General features: G+C 42.7%; 1 pseudogene; it reads right to left on the bottom strand.

The window, feature by feature from the left end:
• Nucleotides 1–8,299: 8,299 nt before the first annotated feature.
• LOC108350239 (serine/arginine-rich splicing factor 7 pseudogene) lies at nt 8,300–9,008 on the bottom strand (annotated as a pseudogene).
• Between the last annotated feature and the right edge of the window lie 2,994 nt (nt 9,009–12,002).

Raw genomic sequence — 12,002 nt, 5'->3', positions numbered from 1 at the left:
ATCTGCCACCTAACCTGAAAACCCAAGTTAGATTCCCCAGGGTCCACATAGCAGAAAGGGAGAACGGTTACTTCAAGTTGTCCCCTGAATGCCACAGTCACACAAAATAAAAATATTGTTTAAAAAGTAATACTTAAGCCCAGTAGTAGTAGCACATGCCTTTAATTCTAGCACTCAGGAGGTAGAAGCAGGTAGATCTCTGTAAGTTCAAGGCCAGTCTGGTCTACAGAGCAAGTTCCAGGGCAGCCAGGGTTATACGGAGGAACCCTGTCTTGAAAACAAACAACAAAAAACAAAACAAAAAAAATTTTTTAAATTCAGTATATTTCTTAATTGCTACGTCTTCTTTTCTTTAAACTGCTTTTAATAACTAAAATTATGTCTTTTGGATGTAGGTGTGGTGTGTGTGTGTGTGTGTGTGTGTGTGTGTGTGTGGTGTGTGTGTGTGTGTGTGTGTGTGTGTGTGTGTGTGTGCATGCTTACTCATGTGTAAGCGCATGTATGTGCGTTCTATTAGAGGCCTGAGGTACACTAGGTGTCTTCCTTCCTCAATTGCTCTCTATCTTCTTCTTTTTTTTTTTTTTTTTTTTGAGACATCTTTAACTAGAATGGACTGATTTAGCTGTACTGGCTGACCAGAAAGCCCAAGGATCACCTTTGCCTCCCCAGCCCTGGGACTACAGTGCATACCACTTTGTTCTTCTTCTACATGGGCACTGGGCATTGAACTCAGGTCCTCAGGCTTGCACAAGCGCCTTGCCCTCTGATCCATCTCCTCCATAATTATGTTTTTTAATACCTCTGCTATAGACTAGTAAGAATAGCTTATATCATCAATATAGTTGATGATAAATAATTGTGTATCATATAAATATACTAGATATCAATATAGATTGATGTCATCTATCTATATTTATTAATATATCATATACATACATCCATATGTATATATCAATACAATTAGCCTTCAAGACAAAATAGGCTAGTCGAATATCTAAAGCATCAGTTTTATTGATATTCACCAAGTTCATGATTTATGTTACATAAGAAAGTTCACACACTGGCATGACTTCTACCTCTCTCCACATTCCCATTACCTACACGCCCACCATAAAGGAAGCACACGTCCTCGTAGCCCAGCACTGCTGAAAATCCTTAACCGTGACGTATAGAATGCAAGACCCCTCCCCCTGCACGATGCCATTGTTCTTATATACCCATGCTTTGCCTGCTCCACCCTTCAAGGGAAGTCAGGGTTATGCATTGGACACCCGTGTGATCTAGAGTTGAGTCACTCACCCCGTGGACCACAGTGGTGCCCTTATGACCACTTCTTCTGTTCCCCATCATCCCAAGGAAGGAACAACACTTGGACACTTTCCCAGAAACAAACAGGTATGGGGAAGTGGCCTTATTTCCTCACAATGATGGGAGCTGTCCCTTCACAGCTCAAGACAGACCTGTCTTTCAGGAAGAACCACTGAACAAATGTCCTAGGTCCCATATGTGGGCAAGGAGTGCTGCTATTTTCAAAACATCTGTCCTGAGGCCCCAGAGGCCTATAAAAACTACCAAGAACCATAGCTTCCTCTCAAACACCTTTACACTGGGCTTGGTAGGGTCCCTCCTGTCTATGGAAAGCATTCATGGCTGCATTGCCAAGGCCAGAGGTCATGAGTTTGTAACTTGTCATTCTTTCAAGGGGTTTTCGTTTTTTTCACATGTATTTATTTTATGTGTATGGGCATTTTGAATACATGCATGCCTGTGCACCATTTGTATGTCTAGTGCTGGAAGGTCAGAAGAGGGTGGGCATCCTAAAAATGGAACTACAGTCAGTTTAAACGCACTGTGTTGGTGCTGAGGCTCAAACCCAGATCTTCTGCAAGAGCAACCTGCCCCTCAGTGAGTTGGGGGTTTGTTGTTGTTTTGGGTGTTTTGTTTTGTTTTTGATGGTCCAACTGCAGTAACATTAGACACCAGCAATGGGAGGCTGGTGGGAAAAATCTTTGGCAAGACCCTTGCTTCAGACACCATCCACAGGGTATGGATTCTCTCAAGCACCCTCTCTCTGACCTACACATCCAGAAGTTCCTATTACCACCTCCTTGTTACCTGTGGCTGGAAGGTAACAAGGTCTGGACTGGAAGTTACCAGGTACTTGTCCTCTTGAAAGAGAAGCACACGAAGCAAAGGGTTTTATCAGGGGCACCCGAAATTAATGTGCTGCAAGGCATTATCAGACCTGAGCAGAATTGCTCAGGAGACGTGTGCTACCCTCGGAGCTTCCTTCTGTGGGTCCAGGAGGAAGAGGGGAGGAAGTTGGCTGCTAGGGGCAGGGTCTGAGTGATTTGTTTTGTTTTATTTTGATTGATAGTTCTGGGCCATGTAAGCCACTGGAAACTAACTGCCTATGTCCTTTCCCATGTACCTATGATCATCTGTGTGCTTAATCATGTGCAGGCATAGGATGATGATTATGGGAATTTTTTTTAAGCATTCATCTTAAGGACACACCTAGTCTTATTGTGTACATGCACCTAAAACCAAGCCGGGCCAATTCAGCACTGCGTCTAGTCAGGACAATATGTTGGATCACAAAAGCAGTGTTAGGAGGGAGTTTCTGAAAAACTATTGTAAGAGTCCATTAGTCACTGAAGAATGAAACCCCAGACTCAAACCATATGTTAATGCAGAGTGTTTTATTCTGCAGAAGTCCAGCATGCTGGAGTCTCCCGTTAGCAAGATAAGTAACCATGTGAGCTTGCAGGCCTGATTCTGGGGGTAGGTGACCCCTATCTTAATCTGTTGGGTCCATCTCTACGGACATTCCAGAACCATTATCAGGACATGTTGCTATCAGGAACTGTTGCTGGGGAAGTCTGGAAACTGCTGCTGACCCATTGTCCTTGCCTCAGGCCAGGTGACGGGGCAGCTTCTGACTGGCTTCCTGAAATCTGGGTGTGTTGCTGTTATTGTTGTTGTCGTTGCTGTTGTTGTTCTGACTTGCCTGGGCTTGCCTGGAATTGCCCAGTTCTTGGAAACAGAAATTTCAGGGCCCACCTCCTTAACTGCCAATTTGAAGCCTGTCATGGAATCAGCCTGTCTTACTATTAGAGTTGTTGGGGTCAAGTGACTGGTTGCTTTGTTTGGAGAGGGGCATGCGTAACTCCATGCAGTTGAAGGGTCCTGAGTGGCTAAGTTCTCTTCACAAACTTCCTGCCGCACCCTTAGGCTTGACAATTCATTGTAACTCACGGACTTCAGAAAAGTGCTATACTTAGAAGTTTAGAAGTGCAGCATTTGCTTTAATTAGTCTTTATGTATGTGGTTCATGAGTGCTTGGGTGTGTGTGTGTGTGTGCGAACATGTAGCCATGGCACACAGATGAAGATGAGAGAACAATTTTTGTGGCATTTTTGTGCCATGTGTACTCTAAGAGACCAGACTCAGGTCATCGGGCTCGGCAGCAGGTCCTCAGTGAGTCATCTCAGTGGAGCAGTAATCACAGCTTCATTAGAACAGAAAGAGTCATATCAGAAGCAGACACAGGGTTAGGTAAGAAAATATCTCAAAGCAAAGTCACTGTTCCTCTATTCATACACAACACAGAGTGTGCCAAACAAGGAAGTTCATCCAAGCTTCGGGGTGTCTAGCTTTTATTGACAGCTCATTATGGGCCCAATTAGTCGAATCACTAACAGTGTGACTCCATCTCTGATGTGCCTACCCTCCAGAAAAGCTGAATAGAAAGCACCAGCCACGTGGTTTAAGACCAGTCTCTGTTCTGAGGCATTTCATTAGCATAAGCCATTGGGTGTGTTTCAAAGGTCCAGCTTGAGGAAGACATTCCCAACACTCCAAAAAGACGGAAGAGAGACTCTCAGGCACTTACAATAGAAGAAATAAATACAATTGTCAAAGAAAACGTTAAATCTAAGTAACTCCTGACAGAAAACATCCAGGAAATCTGGAACAGTATTAAAAGACCAAACCTAAGAATAATAGGATCATAGGAAGAAGCCCAGCTAAGAGGCCCAGAAAATATTTTCCACAAAACAGTAAAAGAAAATTGTCCTAACCTAAAGGAGATACATATAAAGGAACAAGAAGCTTACAGAACACCAAATAGATTGGACCAGAAAAGAAAGTCCCCTCAACACATAATAATCAAAACACGAAACATACAGCACAAAGAAACAATATTAAAAGAAGTAAGAGAAAAAGATCAAATAACATATAAAGGCAGACCTATTACACCTGACTTCTCAGTGGAGACTCTAAAAGTCAGAAGAGCATGGATAGATGTCTTACAGACCTGTAAGAAACCAAAAATGCCGGTTCAGATAACTATACCCAGCAAAGTTTTCAATCACCATGGATAGAGAAATAAGAGATCCCACAATAAAGTCAAACAGACTTCTGTAGTCTTACAGCCCTATAGAAGGTGCTAAAAGAAAAAACGTTTAAAAAAAAAGAGGTTAACTACACCAGTGACAAAACAGGAAATATCTCACACTGTGAAGCCAAAAGAAGAGAAACATACAACATCACCACCAACAACAAAATAACATGAATTAACAATCATTGGTCATTGATATCTTTCACTATCAATGCTCTCAATTCCCCAATAAAAAGGCACAGGCTCACTGGATGGATGCAAAGGCAGGATCCGTCTCCCTGCTACATATAAGAACCACACCTCAATATCAATAATAGGCATTACCACATGGTAAACAGTTGGAAAAAGATTTTCCGAGCAAGCTGGTGCTGCCAGGTTAATAGCTAAACAAAATTCTAAAATAACTAATAAAACTCTAAACCAAAATTAATTAAAAGAGATGGGGAAGGACACTTCACACTCATATCAAAGGGAAAAAACTCACCAAAATGTCATTTCAACTCTTAACATCTATGCCCTGATCACAGAGACACACAAGCTTGTGAAAGAAACATTACTATAATTTAACTCAAATATTTGCCCTCACATACTGATCAACAGAATTTAATTGACGACCCAGACAAAAATCCACACATATATGGACACCTGATTTTTTTTTTAAGAGAAGCCAGAAATACACACTGGAAAAAAGAAAGCATCTTCAACAAATGGTGCTGGTTAAATTAGATGTCTGCATGTAAAAGAATGCAAACAGATCCATATTTATCCCCCTGTACAAAACTCAAATCCAAGTGGATCAAAATTCTCAACATAAAACTGGACACACTGAATCTGATAGAAGCAAACATGGGCAACAGCCTTGAATGTAGTAGCACAGAAGGTAACTTTCTGAACACAACACCCATAGCATAGGCACTAAGATCAACAATTAATAAATGGGATCTCATGAAACTGAAAAACCTCTATAAGACAAAGGATACCATCAACTGAACAAAGTAAAAAATGGGGAAGTCTAAAAGTCTAAAAAATGGGGAGAGATAGAAGTCTAACATCTAAAAATATATATTTAAAAACTCAAGAAACTAGATATCAAAAAAACCCAAATAATCCAATTAAAATATGAGGTACAGATCTAAACAGAGAAATCTCAATAAAGGAATTGATTAAATGGCTGAGAAATACATAAAGAAATGTTCAATATTCTTAGGCATCAGGGAAATGCAAATCAAAACTAGCTTGAAATCCTATCTTACATCTGTCGGAATGGCTAAGATCAATAACACAAGTTGTCACTTGTACTCCTGCTGGGGAGGATGTGGAGCAAAGGGAAGCACTCTCCCATTGCTGGGGAAAGTGCAAACTTGCACAGTCACTATGGAAATCAATATGGTCAAGACCACTCTTGGTCATACACCTAAAGGATGCTCCATCCTACCACAGGGACACTTGTTCAACTATGTTTGTAGCAGCTTTATTCATAATAGCCAGAAACCGGAAAAAACCTACATGCACCTCAACAGAAGAATGGATAAAGATAGAAAACGAGGAAATTTACAGTTACTCAGCTGCATTTGTTGTTGTTGTTGTTGTTGTTGTTGTTGTTGTTGTTGTTTTTAAAAGGCATCATAAACTTTGCAACTAGAAAAAAATCACATTAGGTAACACAGAAAGAAAAATATAGACTATATTCACTTTTAAGTGGATATTAGCTGTTAGGTAAATGGTAAGGAAGCTACAAGGCAGAAACCCTGATAGGCTAAGCAACAAGGAGGGCTCTAGGGGAAACACATGGATCTCCCTGAGAAGGAGAAATATAATACATTCTGAGGATAGACTGGGGTGGGTGGGGATGGGAATGGTAGGGATCAGGTGAGAAGCAGGGAATGGAGGGAGAGGGTACTGGGGAGACAGCTGGAATTGGGGGTCATTTGGAGAGTCATGTGGAATCTTCCTGGAATTTATGAAGGACTCCCTAGAGAGGACTCCTAATAATGGAGGATATGGAGTCTGAGCTGCCCATCTTCTGTAGTGAGGCAAGGCTCCCAGGGGTGGGACTCGGTTGCCTTTGTTTGAGTTGTTGGCCTAGGAGGTCTGGAGGGGATTCCTAAACAACCCAGATGGATGCTAGGACAGTTGCTCTCTGAAAACTGACAGCGGGACCCCACTGCCAAGGACAATATCCACACAGCTTAGTGAATGTACAGAGGTCGAGCCAGTGCCTTCATGGAGACCTCACCCCTATGTTCTAGTCTCTTTGGCATGGGAAGGTGCTCTGCAGGATATGGAAAGATAAACCTGGACACCAACCCAGCCGCTGAACCTCTGACCAACATCTATCCTGCCAGCAAGATCTGCTGGGTGGTGGACTAACTAATGTCTGGTTTAACTTGAGGCTGACACCACAAGAGGGAACTCATGCCCCACACTACCTGGAATGACCAGGCACCTGAGACTGGATCGCACCAAGAAGTAGAATAGAATCAAACACAACTGACCAATAAGTAAACAAATTCAATTCAATTATTCCTAATGATATTCTGCTATAGCTATAGACTAGTGCCTTGCCCAGTCATCATCAAGAGAGGCTTCCTCCAGCAACAGATGGGAGGGAGTGTGAAGACCCACAATCAGACATATTCCAAGAATGTCTAAATTGGACATCTCCACCAGGGCTCCTGGAGTTTGAAGAACCCCACAAAGAGCAGGAGGAAAGCTGGTAGGAGTCAGAGGGGATGGAGGACACCAGGAGAACAAGGCCCACAGAATCAACTAAGCAGGGCACACAAGAGCTCACAGAAACTGAAGCGGCAGGCATGCAGCCTGCATGGGTCTGCCCCAGATTCTCTGCACACATTAGGGTTGCTACCTTGATGTTCTTGTGGGACTCCTAACAGTGGGGGAATCAGTACCTCTGACTCTTTTGCCTGCTCTTGGGACTCATTTCCTCCTCCTGGTTTGCCTTGCCCAGACTATGTATGAGGGCTTCTGTTTTGTCCCAATGTATCTTGTTCTATTTGGATGTTGTCTCTTGGAGACCTGCTCTTTTCTGAAGGGAAATGGAGGGGAAGTGGATCTGGGGGAGAAGGGAGCTTGGAGGGAGCTTGGAGAAGTCGAGGAGGGGGAACATGTGGTTAGGATGTATTGTATGAGAGAAGAATCTGTTTTCAATGTTTAAAATCAAAATGAAGATGTTACATTTTTAGGGTTCATGGTTTTACTATGGTGGAATCCGGTGGGTTTTGTTTATCGTCATCATCGGTTTGGCTCTATTTGGAATCACCTAGGAGACACACCATTAGGTATCCATGTGAGCGCCTTCCTGAGAAGTCTTCATGAGGTGGAAGGCCCACTGTGAATTTGTGCAGCACTACCCCAGTGGGTTGAACTGAATGAAAAGGAGAAGGAGCTGGGGATGTCTCTCAGTTGGTCAAATACTTACCTAGGAAATTCAAAGCTCTGTTTTCAATCCTGAAAATTCATAAAGCTAATTCTTAGTATTTGTAGAATAGCAAAACTACCCACTAAAACTGTGTTTAAGACAGGTCCTATCATATAGCTCAGACTGGCTTTGAACTCTTAATTCTTTTTCCTCAGCCTCCCAAGTACTGGGGTTCAGGCACGTAACACATCTAAACACTAAACCTTTTTTTGTACCCTCATACTTCAATAACCTGTGGTGCTCTCATGGTCATTTAGACAGGTACAGGATGGTGAAAACTTTGGTTAGTCCAGAGAGACTGCCAACTAAGGATAAACAAAGTAATTTTGCCTTTTTGTGCCCTATGAAGTGGTATTTTCACATTTTTGTTCCCCCCATCCCTATTCTTGTTAGAGGTCTTTCTGTTTAAAATAAATATAAACAAAATAACTTTTCCCTAATGGGTGAACTTGAGAACTTCAGTTGATTCTTTCTGGGCTTGCACTTCTATGTAGACTTCCTGATAGGGAACGACTTCTTTCAGGAGATGGAGATCTGGATTTTGATCAGCTGCTTCTTGGTCATGAAATAGACCTGGGTCTTGATCTCAACCCTGAGCAGGATGGGAAGTACCTCAATCCTATTATAGAACCAGACCTAGATCTTCTGAGTGGAGCTGATATTGATCTACGAAGAGACACAGACCTTGATTGTTGAAGAGATGGTGAACTTGACCTCCTTCCGCTGCTCCTGCTGCATAGTATCTCCTTCCCTTGGATCCAAATGTGATCTAGATCATGACCTGCTTCTCCTTCATTGGCTATAGCAATGACGGTCACAAGCATATTGTCCCCTTTCACCACACTCATAGCGTCTATCATTAGGATCAAAGGGACGATGGGCAGGTGGTCTATCAAAACGAGATCTCCAAGGCATGCCTGTTGATAATTCAACTCTCACTTGAGAACCACAAATCACTTTCCCATCCAACCCTCAAACGGCATCCTCTGCATCTCTAGAGTCTTCAAATTCCACAAAGGCAAATCCTGGAGGATTTCTGGCAATCCATACAGTTCTTAAGGGCCCATAGTAACTGAATGCCCTTTCTAACCCTCCTTAACCAGCACTAGTTCCCAGGTTACCAACATATGCCCTGCTTTCTCCTCCATACCACCTGTAACACGACATGATGGCAGCCCGTGTGCTTGGCTCTAGCTTGCAATGCAATGCTCACAGCAGGAGTAGCACAGAAGCCGCTGCACAACCTCTGCCAGCGATCCCGGCGGCACTGACCTAGTCCTTTTATAACCACCTTTACAAACCGATTTTAGATGCTTAAACCTACGAGTTAAGAGACAGAAAATTAGTGACTCTCGAGTTAATTGTTAGGATGTTTTTAAGATATTTTAATTAGAAATAGCTGAGATTAGTTAAAGAGCAACAGTCCAAATTACTTGACATAGATACATTTGAAAAACATCAGAAATCCTCAGAATGTGCCTTATGTTATGTACACCTATGTACACCTGTTTAATGTTATGTAATCCCTTGCTGTTGAGACATATCTGCTCCTAACAGCTCCCCATTCTTGGATTCAAAGAAGAAACTGAGCATCTTTACCTCCAGATGAGGTTGTACATTGTGGCAAGATAGCCACTGGGCAGAAACTGCCTATTCATCTACAGACAAATTACTACCCAGAAAAAAGGGACACACGATGCAGGATAGTCGACTGATTATCTCTGCCAAGACAGGGTAGTCAATCCTTCATAATTCTGCGTTACGAAGGTCCGTCACATGATCCTGGGCCAAACAGACACAATTTGATGCTTCAACGTGTTGAAAAACAGGGGACTATATAGGCAGGCAGCTGTCTCTACAATTTGTTTCCATTTGTAAAGCATTGTTAGACTTCCTATATTTTCAGGTAAATTTTATGTCCCAGTGGGATTGAAGACTAACTAACCATAGTCTTTTAGCCAACCCAGGCTATTTAGCATTAAAGAATACACACACACACACACACACACACACACACACACACACACACACACACACACAAGCTCCCTCAGTCAAACAACAAGTTCTCCAGGACAGGAGTGAGGATTGAAAAGAAAAAAAGACAATTAGACAACATGTAACATAACTCCAGCCAGTTCTGAAGCTGAAGCAGATGTTTTATTTTCCAATCTGCTTTTATACCATTTTAATTACATGCAGAATAATAAGATCAGTTCTGGGTCAAGGAACAAGCAAAGTTCCTGTCTAGGAATAATAGCTTGATCTCTTTCCTGGCTTACTCTTATTCTCCCTAGTAAATCCATCCCTTCGCTGGCGTTGGAGCCCACTTCTTCAGGGTTCCAGCTGATACTGAAGACCAGATGAGACACCCAGCCTCGTGGACTGAACAGCTACTGGTAATTGGGTTATTGGACCTTCCCAGTAGACAAACGCCTTTCTAGGGGCTGGTCAGGATGACTGAGACAAAAGGACTTGCCACACATGCTTCCACTGAGCCAGCTCTGAGCTTCGCCTTAACTCAAATGTAAATGTTCTTCTTAATCAGGACCCATTTCCTGAACCCAAACCCAAAGCCAGATTTTTTGCCCCAGGCTTATTTCTTTTGTCCTGATAATGTCAGATTCCTACCTAGTGTCTAGAAGCCAATGGCCCCAAAAGGCTCTCTACAATATATTTGAGAGGATGGTTTTCAGAGATTATACAAGCTAAACCAAGACACAGCAGGTGTAGAATTATAAGCCTTTTTAAGTTAGGATAGATGTCAGAGTGCTTTATTTAGTTGACAAAACTATAGACTGGGTGTTGGATGTATCTCATACTTTATAAATTACATCTGAGGAAAGAGCCTTTTAATTGGACATAAAGGGGGAAATATACATTGCCTTCTATACGCAGGTGAGGGCAGGTGAAAGACAAGGCTAGAGCCTGTGGTTGGGCAGTGGGAAAGGAAAGAGGGCTGAGAGCAAAGATGGACAAAGAGAGAGGAGGACAGAGATGAAAAGACAAGGTGGAACTTAAAAGAGAGGAAGATGAACCTGACCCACGTGGCTTGAAAGAGTCACGGGTAGCTATGGATATCGTAGAAGAGCAATAGAATAATATAGGGTAATTTGTCCCATCTGTGAGTGCAGCTTGTGTTTATATCAACTGAGTTTTGAGTTCTTTGTGGGGCATTTTGGGGGTTGAGAATTTACTGATATAAATCTGACTGATAAATTACAAGCCTCTGGAGTTTCCTTTATACAGGGCTCAGTACTTAGAGCAAGTTGTGACAGACTAGCCACAAGGGACGGATGACCCGGAAGGTGAGAGTGTGCCCCCAGCTAACAGTGGGAAATGGGGGAGACCACCACTTGGGGTTAGCCATTGGGGCTGGGAGACCACTGCAGCTGGAGAGTAGCTCGTGATATAGTGGATTGTTTATTAATAATTACATGCTGCCTAGGAAGAGGAGGGGGAGGAGGAGAAAGCAAGGAGGACAACAATTCATTTAAACCCCTCCAAGCAGCCTTTTACATTGTAGAATAGTAACATTTGAGCATAATTATTACCTGCAATAGAGCAACAGGTAATGTGATGGCTATTCTTAATTGTCAACCTGATCATATAAGGCGTTAACTAAAACACCTGTAAGGGGTTCTTTTTTAATTAAGGATGTTGAACTTGAAAGGCCCACTTTTAATCTAGATCTTTTGAGGCAGGAAGATCCATTTTAATCTGGGCCACACCTTCTCCTGGCAGCCTTTATAAAGCACGCGGAAGGAAGCTTGATCTCTTTCCTGGCTTACTCTTAGTCTCCCTGATAAGTCCATTCCTACACTGGCGTTGGAACCTACTTCTTCAGGGTTCCAGCTGATACTGAAGACCAGCTGAGACACCCAGCCTCGTGGACTGAACAGCTACTGGTTATTGGACCTTGCCAGGAGAGAGGGAGGGAGGGAGGAGAGGTGGAGGGAGGGAGAGAGAGAGAGAGAGAGAGAGAGAGAGAGACAGAGACAGAGACAGAGACAGAGACACACAGAGAGAGACAGAGACAGAGAGAGACAGAGAGAGAGACCCATTCTATCCCTTCTATTCTTCTAGAGAACCCTCGCTAACACAGGTAACACTTGCCATCATTATTTACTATCTATAAACACTTTCCATATATATTGTTGGATG

The sequence above is a fragment of the Rattus norvegicus genome, chromosome 2, assembly GCF_021556685.1.
Source record: "Rattus norvegicus strain SHRSP/BbbUtx chromosome 2, alternate assembly SHRSP_T2T, whole genome shotgun sequence".
Classification (NCBI taxonomy): Eukaryota; Metazoa; Chordata; class Mammalia; order Rodentia; family Muridae; genus Rattus; species Rattus norvegicus.
The sequence above is the reverse complement of the archived record's forward strand: the minus strand, read 5'-3'. Positions and strand labels throughout refer to the sequence as shown.